Source organism: Eschrichtius robustus, chromosome 15 (assembly GCF_028021215.1).
Source record: "Eschrichtius robustus isolate mEscRob2 chromosome 15, mEscRob2.pri, whole genome shotgun sequence".
NCBI classification, from domain to species: Eukaryota; Metazoa; Chordata; class Mammalia; order Artiodactyla; family Eschrichtiidae; genus Eschrichtius; species Eschrichtius robustus.
In genome coordinates, this window is record NC_090838.1 from 47,764,214 (window position 1) to 47,771,075 (window position 6,862).

Below are 6,862 nucleotides of genomic sequence, written 5' to 3' on the forward strand. Positions count from 1 at the left end.
AAGTCATTTGAATTTGGGAAAGAGACCCAATTCCTGGTTTCTGTATCAAATCCATGCCGTGGCCTAGCTTTCTGACAGGTGTTTGAAAAATGAGGTCCCCAGTAATGGCCCTCTCTCCCTCCCATGTTTCCCTGGCCTGCAGCAATTAAACTGCTGAGCAGAAACTGGACCTGATGGTCTGTTAACCCTTTGTCAGCTAAAGCACAGAGGCAATTTGTTTTGCTGGAGAGACTTTCTTCTCAACTTCTTTCCCTCCCACTGCACTACAAAGGAAAACTGTCTCCTTAAACATCTCCTTGTCGAGCTGCCACGGTCTGTGTGATTGAAACAGCTGGGTCAGAGATCAGCAGAGGTGAAAGGTCATCACAAACTAAAGGTGGCTGCCGAATCTCCCTGTGCTTCTCCTTGGCGTCATGAAGACAAATAGCATTAACAAAATTCTCCCAATGAAGCAGTTCTCATTTTCTCCTTTCTCATCACCCTTCAAGCATTTCTTAATGAACTACAGCTCAATCATCTATGAGCATGATGGTTTTAAATCCAAGCATAGCCTAGCCAGAAACGATCAGAACCGAATCGATTAAGACAGCTTTCTGAGTGCTTTTGTCCTTGTGTTACTAAGTGTGGGTTTTTACCACAGTCCAAGTCCTCATTGTTACCATTTGCGACAATATCAAACAAACCTGTAACGTCCAGCCAGCCCTTCAGTGCCAGCCACGACAGACACGGGGCAAAAACTTCCTGGTTACTGATAATTACGGTGTCTTTGTCTTTACATAACATACATTCATTGTTTCTTATTGTCCACATGTGCTTCATAGATTTTCTCTGTGAATTTTGAGTTCTAGCCCAGCACCTTCCACCGTCTATGCCGGGATTTCTCAGGGCTCCCCAGTTGATTTGAATGTGCGTTTAAGCAAAAGGCAATTGGGATCATAATCTTATTTAAGCCACATCTGTTAGAACCCAGTAACTCTTTATTAAGGAAAGACAATCCTGTCTTCCTATTTCTCCATTTCTAAAGTCGAGAAGAGTTTTGAATTTGACAAACAGAATAGGAACCATCCAAAAACATCCAAAGGAACCTTTCTTTAATGATGAGAATCCCCAGTATTCAACCCGAGCTGATTTTTAATGAAGTCTTCATGGTCCTCAGTATAGCGCTTTTCTCGCAGTAGACACCCAACACTTTTTCCTGATTCAATATTATTTACAAATGTGACTTTTAGACATAAAAACCATAGAGACTGGAATTGAGATTTAAGAGATGGAGACATCTGATTTTACAGTAAATTGAGAATTTATTAATCAAATTTGGGTTTTGTGTTGGTGCAGATGATGGAAGAAGGAATTGTATGTAAAGCAGCTAATATGGATCTACATTTGTCACGTAAGTGCTCCATGAATGTGACTTTTCTTCTCTCCTCAGGTGAGTGATGGCCCATCTACCTGCCAAGGGAAAACTGTGCTAGAATGGACAGGAATTAAAACTGGAGTCAGTGGTTTCCCACCTTGGCCTGTGGTCCTCTGTAGGCAGGCAGGGTTAGGAGAGGGGTGGAGGAAAGGTTTGCAGAGTTATCTGCAAAAGATTTAAAATTTATATGTGCATCAAACATTGCGTATAGATGAATTAAACACTATCTCTTGCACATAGTTCCTTCTCACTCTCAAATACCTATTTGCACACTATTGTAGTAAACATATACATATTTATCTATGATCAATAAAAAATGAATTGTAGTTTTTTGCCATCCTTTGTTTTCTCAGCTGCTATCAAGTGATGTCTAAGAAATGTTTTGAATAGGAAAGGTTTTTTCCTCCTGTTGAAAAACAGTGGGAACTGCCATTCTATAGCATTGCTTAAGGCAAGGCTTCCCAGGTGTAGTCCTAAAACCTGTCGTACCTGTTTAAAGTGCAATTGCCTGGCTCCACCCCTCACAGTCTGGATTAGAATCTCCCAGGCTAGGAACTGGAAATCTGCTTTCTAACAAACGTCCTGATGTCAATTTTCCCATGCATTGAGAACCCCGGGCTTAAGGGAGTCGGAAAATATGTTGACACAATCAGGAATCAGGTTCAGGAGGTTAAAGCTTTGTTCTTTTCAAGTTTTACCTGAAGATGGAATATTATTTCTTTCCCGTTTAAATCCTTGCATACTATCCAAAAACTGGCTAGAATATCTATCAATCATGTCAGATAGTCTAATGACAATTTTAAAGCACCGTATCCCTGCTGGAACTCTAAAACCAAAGACAAATGGTTTTGGATCATCTACAGATGAGGCTTAGTCACACAACTATTTGCCTTCATCGGTGTGCACTGAAATACAATGTGAATTAAATTACAGTGGGCAGGGGAGCTGGACTACAGATCTGAAATCATTAGCGACTCCTGAGAGCATTCACCTGATTTGTGTGTATTTAAATATAATCTTCAATAAAATTAGGAAACCTTTACCACCATCTGTGTTGTCATAGCAAAGTGCAGGGGCAGCAAATATCTGGTCTATGTTTTGACATCCTCCCCACCCCCACCAGCTTGCATGGCAGCTAGACATTTCTAATCAATTCTAGCAATCCTTCCCCTTAAGTCAGGATATTTATGCCTCAGAATCCTGTTCCCCAGGCAGCTGTTAGCAGATGGGATGATGGAGGATGAAACCTATTTGCTACGTCTGGGATGGTGAAGGGCATGGGCTTTGCAGTCGTGGGTTTAGGGGGTTCAAATCCCAGTTTTGCCACTTAGAGGTTGTGAGACAGAGCAAGATACTTACAAAATTCAGGTACTCTTGCAGCCTCATTCTCCTTATTTGCGCAAATGGGATTACAGTCCCATCTCACAGGATTATTGTGAAGGTGACAGAAAGAATGCATGTAAATTGCTTGGTATTCCTAGCACATAGCGAGTACTCAATAAATTTTAGGTGTTGTTATTTTCAATATAGCTTGAAATGATGCGATGAGCGCAAGGAGAAAGGGACTCATTTTGCGGGACTGCTTGACTTCTATAAAGCAAGTGTGGAAGATTTCATCAGCAGAGTGCTTCCTAACTGCAACCCTCTCTCTGGGATTATGGCCCACATTTACTGAGGGCTTAACAATTACAGAAAGTGTTCTAAGTACTTTTTGAGGAGCAACTAATTTAATCCTCACAAGAACCCAGTGAAGTAGATGTTCTTATCCCCAATTTACAGATGCAGCACCTGAGGCATAAAGAGGTTAAGTAACTCATAAGGGATGGAATTAGGCTAGTGCTGTTTGAAATGAGGATTCCGGCCAAAATGCAAATTCTCAGGCCCTGCCCCTGACTCCCTGCATCAGAAATTCTGTGGGTGGGCGCAGATATCTTTGTTTTAACAAGCCCTCCAGGTGATTCTGAGGCACATCAAGCTTTCAGAACCACAATCCAGAAGGCAAAGGAGCATTGGCAGGAAAAGAAGTCAGGAGTGAGGTGAGCTGATGAAGAAGCATGTTCCCATTAAGGAAGGGTGAGTGTCTTTTCAGAACTTTGATTCCTAGCTGTACCTTCCAGTATTCATCCAGGAATTCTGTGTGTTTTTTCCTGTTTATGAGGAAAATTGGTTGATTTGTTCTATTGTTTTTTTTTTTTTTTTTTTTTACTTTGTGTTACAAGTTCCACTAGAACAAATAAGAAACCCCTTGTCTGTCTAGCACCTGCCGGAGAAGTAACCCTCATCAGTGGAGGGAGGGGATCAAATGCCTAGCATGGTGGAAACTTACCAGCTCCCAAGGTCTGGGCAGTGGATCTGAAACTTCAGGTCCCTATGAATCAGCTGGAGCCTTTGTTAAAATGAAGATTCTCAGGTCCTGCTCTCCCCTATTCTGATTCATCAGGTCTGAGGTGGAGCCCAGGAATCTGCATTTTAAGAAGCATCTAGTCCATATGCCTCACCTTGAGAAATAGAAGTTTGCTGGTGGTAACAGGGGTGTCAGACCATGTCATATCCAGCCTTTGGATGACAGAGGAGTTGGGGCGGGAGTAGTGAACCAGTGTCCAAACTCAGAGAGTGAGACAGTAGTACAGGAGCCAGGGGAACAAGATAGCAATCTATATCCTCACACCGTTCCTCCCCTCCTCTATCCCTTTCCCACTGCCTTCTCTTCCAAAAGGAAGGTTTCTGAAGGTTCTCTGAGAAGGACAATTTATTAAACATAAAACAGCTTTCAACAAAGCTCAGCCAGTTGTGGGGAGGGGATCTGGAGGGCTCCAAGCTGACCTCTCCTCCACTTCACCCCTTGAGGAAGCTCGTAAGGTAGGTCCATAGACACTTTAAATTTCCCTCAGGATTAGTTTGAAAACAGTCTTAGTCTAACCCCCATTTTACTGATGAAGAAACTGAGGCCTAGAGAGGTGAAGAGACTTGTGTAAGGCTGGCTGGAGGCATCACTAGATGATTACCCTCATCTACTCATTCTCAGGCCACTGAGATTTCCAAGCTATGTTCATTAGAACATCAGTGTCCAATATGAGGTCCATAGGTGTTCTGGAGAGCAAAGGGGTGAGTGTGGCCTTATAAATAAGTGCAAAACACTGGATGCAGCCCATCTAAGCAGGTTTCCTTATGGGAGGATTTCACAGACGCTTGTATATTCTGATGCGAATTGTGAATCTCCAATAAAGGTTATGGAGGCAGAGTTTTCCAAACTCATTTAATAACAGACACTCCCCTCACCCCTTATAACATATTATCAGCCTCTCAAAGGACACTATTGTTGTAAAGAAAACCGTTTGATGATTGTTGTAATACTCGGTGTTGCCCTGAGAAAAGCTGGAGAGAGTCCATAGTCACTAAAGATCAGAGTCTTAGGAGGTTACGAATTCACACAGACTTGCTCTGGACTAGCCACCTCTGAACTGCCATACGTGAGCTCCAGGTGGATCTGTGTGACCAGTTCCCATGAGAAGGAAGCCACAGAAGGTCAGGAACAGCTGTAAGCTGGCTGATGGAGTGGCTGCAGCATGGGTGTCCACCCCACCCTGCTTTGGATGCAGAAGTTCAGCGCTCAGAATTGCTCAGCTAGAAGGACGACAGCTCTGAGTGTGTCAGGGAGACAACGCCAGCTCAGTGTTCAGCTGAAGACATGAGGAAGGGCTGCTATGGCCAAGGCTCAAGCCAGGGGCAGGCAGGATGGGAGCAATCCCCTGCTGCCTGCCCCTGGAGAAGACCTATTAACAGGGAAGTCGACAGAGCCAAGAAGTGCTGGGCCATCAGTCAAGGTGTGGCCCCCAGTTCAGGAGATGGCCGGTCAAGGGGAAGTTATGCTGGCAGCTTTGCCTTCTTTTCTGACCATTTTTGAAGCTGTGCCTGTGATTTGTGGACTTTGTAATCCCTTCTTCTAAGGCTACCTACAAGTGAGCAACATAGGTTCTGCCTGTAGGTGAACCAGAGACTTGGAAGCAAAAGGGGGATAGAGCTGAGGTAGGCATCAGAGTCTGGAAAAACAGAAAGCACAGGTCAAACCAACAGTCATTAAATCCCTGGGATAGAACCCTGGTTCTGAAGCAGATCACCCAGCAAGTGTTCCCAGAGAGGGCATGAGCTGAGCCTCCGTGAAGGAGGGCATCTGCTGGCTGGAGAAGGTGACTGTAGGGTTGCGTGTCCTGTAGGCACTTGGCCAGGGTAAGGCTGAAAGGCCCTGCAGCCCAGATTAACCTTTATGGTGAACAATGGGCCAAGTCCAGGAAGCTCCCATGTCCTGCTAAGTAACCACACACTGAAAAAAATTTGGATTTTTAAAAAACTCTGATTTCATTTTTTTTTTTTTTAATAAATTTATTTATTTATTTATTTTTGGCTGAGTTGGGTCTTCGTTGCTGCGTGCAGGCTTTCTCTAGTTGTGGCGAGCAGGTGCTACTCTTTGTTGCGGTGCACAGGCTTCTCATTGCGGTGGCTTCTCTTGTTGTGGAGGACAGGCTCTAGGCGCACGGGCTTCAGCAGTTGTGGCACATGGGCTCAGTAGTTGTGGCTCAGGGGCTTAGTTGCTCCACGGCATGTGGGATCTTCCCGGCCCAGGGATGGAACCCGTGTCCTCTGCATTGACAGGTGGATTCTCAACCACTGTGCCACCAGGGAAGTCCCCTGATTTCATTTTAATCGTTAGTTTTTTTTCCGATTAAGAAAATAAGTATATGTCTATTATTAGTGAAAGGCACAGGTATATTGTTTGAGCAAAGTCTTTGGAGGTTGAGTTTGGGTCCAGAACTCACAAGCTGTGTGACTTTGGGCAAGTCACCTACCATTTCCTCTTCTGTAAAATGAGAAAAATAATCATACCTGCCCAAAGTGGTTGTTATGAGGATTTAATGAGACAATGATACAATGTTCTTAGCAAAGTGCCTGGCATGTAGTAAAAGCTTAGATTTGAGCTATTATTAGTATAATTATTATAATCTCATCAACCCAGATGGATGGTCTATTAATGCTTTAGTATATTCCCTTTCAATCTTTTAATCATCTCTTTATGTTTTTAAATAGGTAGGCTCATATTAGACACATACAACTTTGTGCCAGCTTTTTTCAATCAATAGTCTATCCTAGGTGCTGCATTTATAATGAGATAGAGGTAAGAGGACTGGCTTAGGAATAAGCAGACCTGGGTTAGAATTTAGCTCTACCACTTACATACCCAACTGGGTGACTTTGGGAAGTTTCTCAGCTGAGTCGGTATGATAATTGTTACCTTACAAGGCTGTTAGGAGAATTAATAAGATAAAAGATTAAAGGCCGAGGTTGAGGCCTGGCACATAGTAAGTATTCAACAATGGTTGGTTCCCTTGTTATGGGGACAAAAAGTACAGTAATTTTTCTGAGCTTCCAGGGAATGTTTCAACTGCCTGTCTC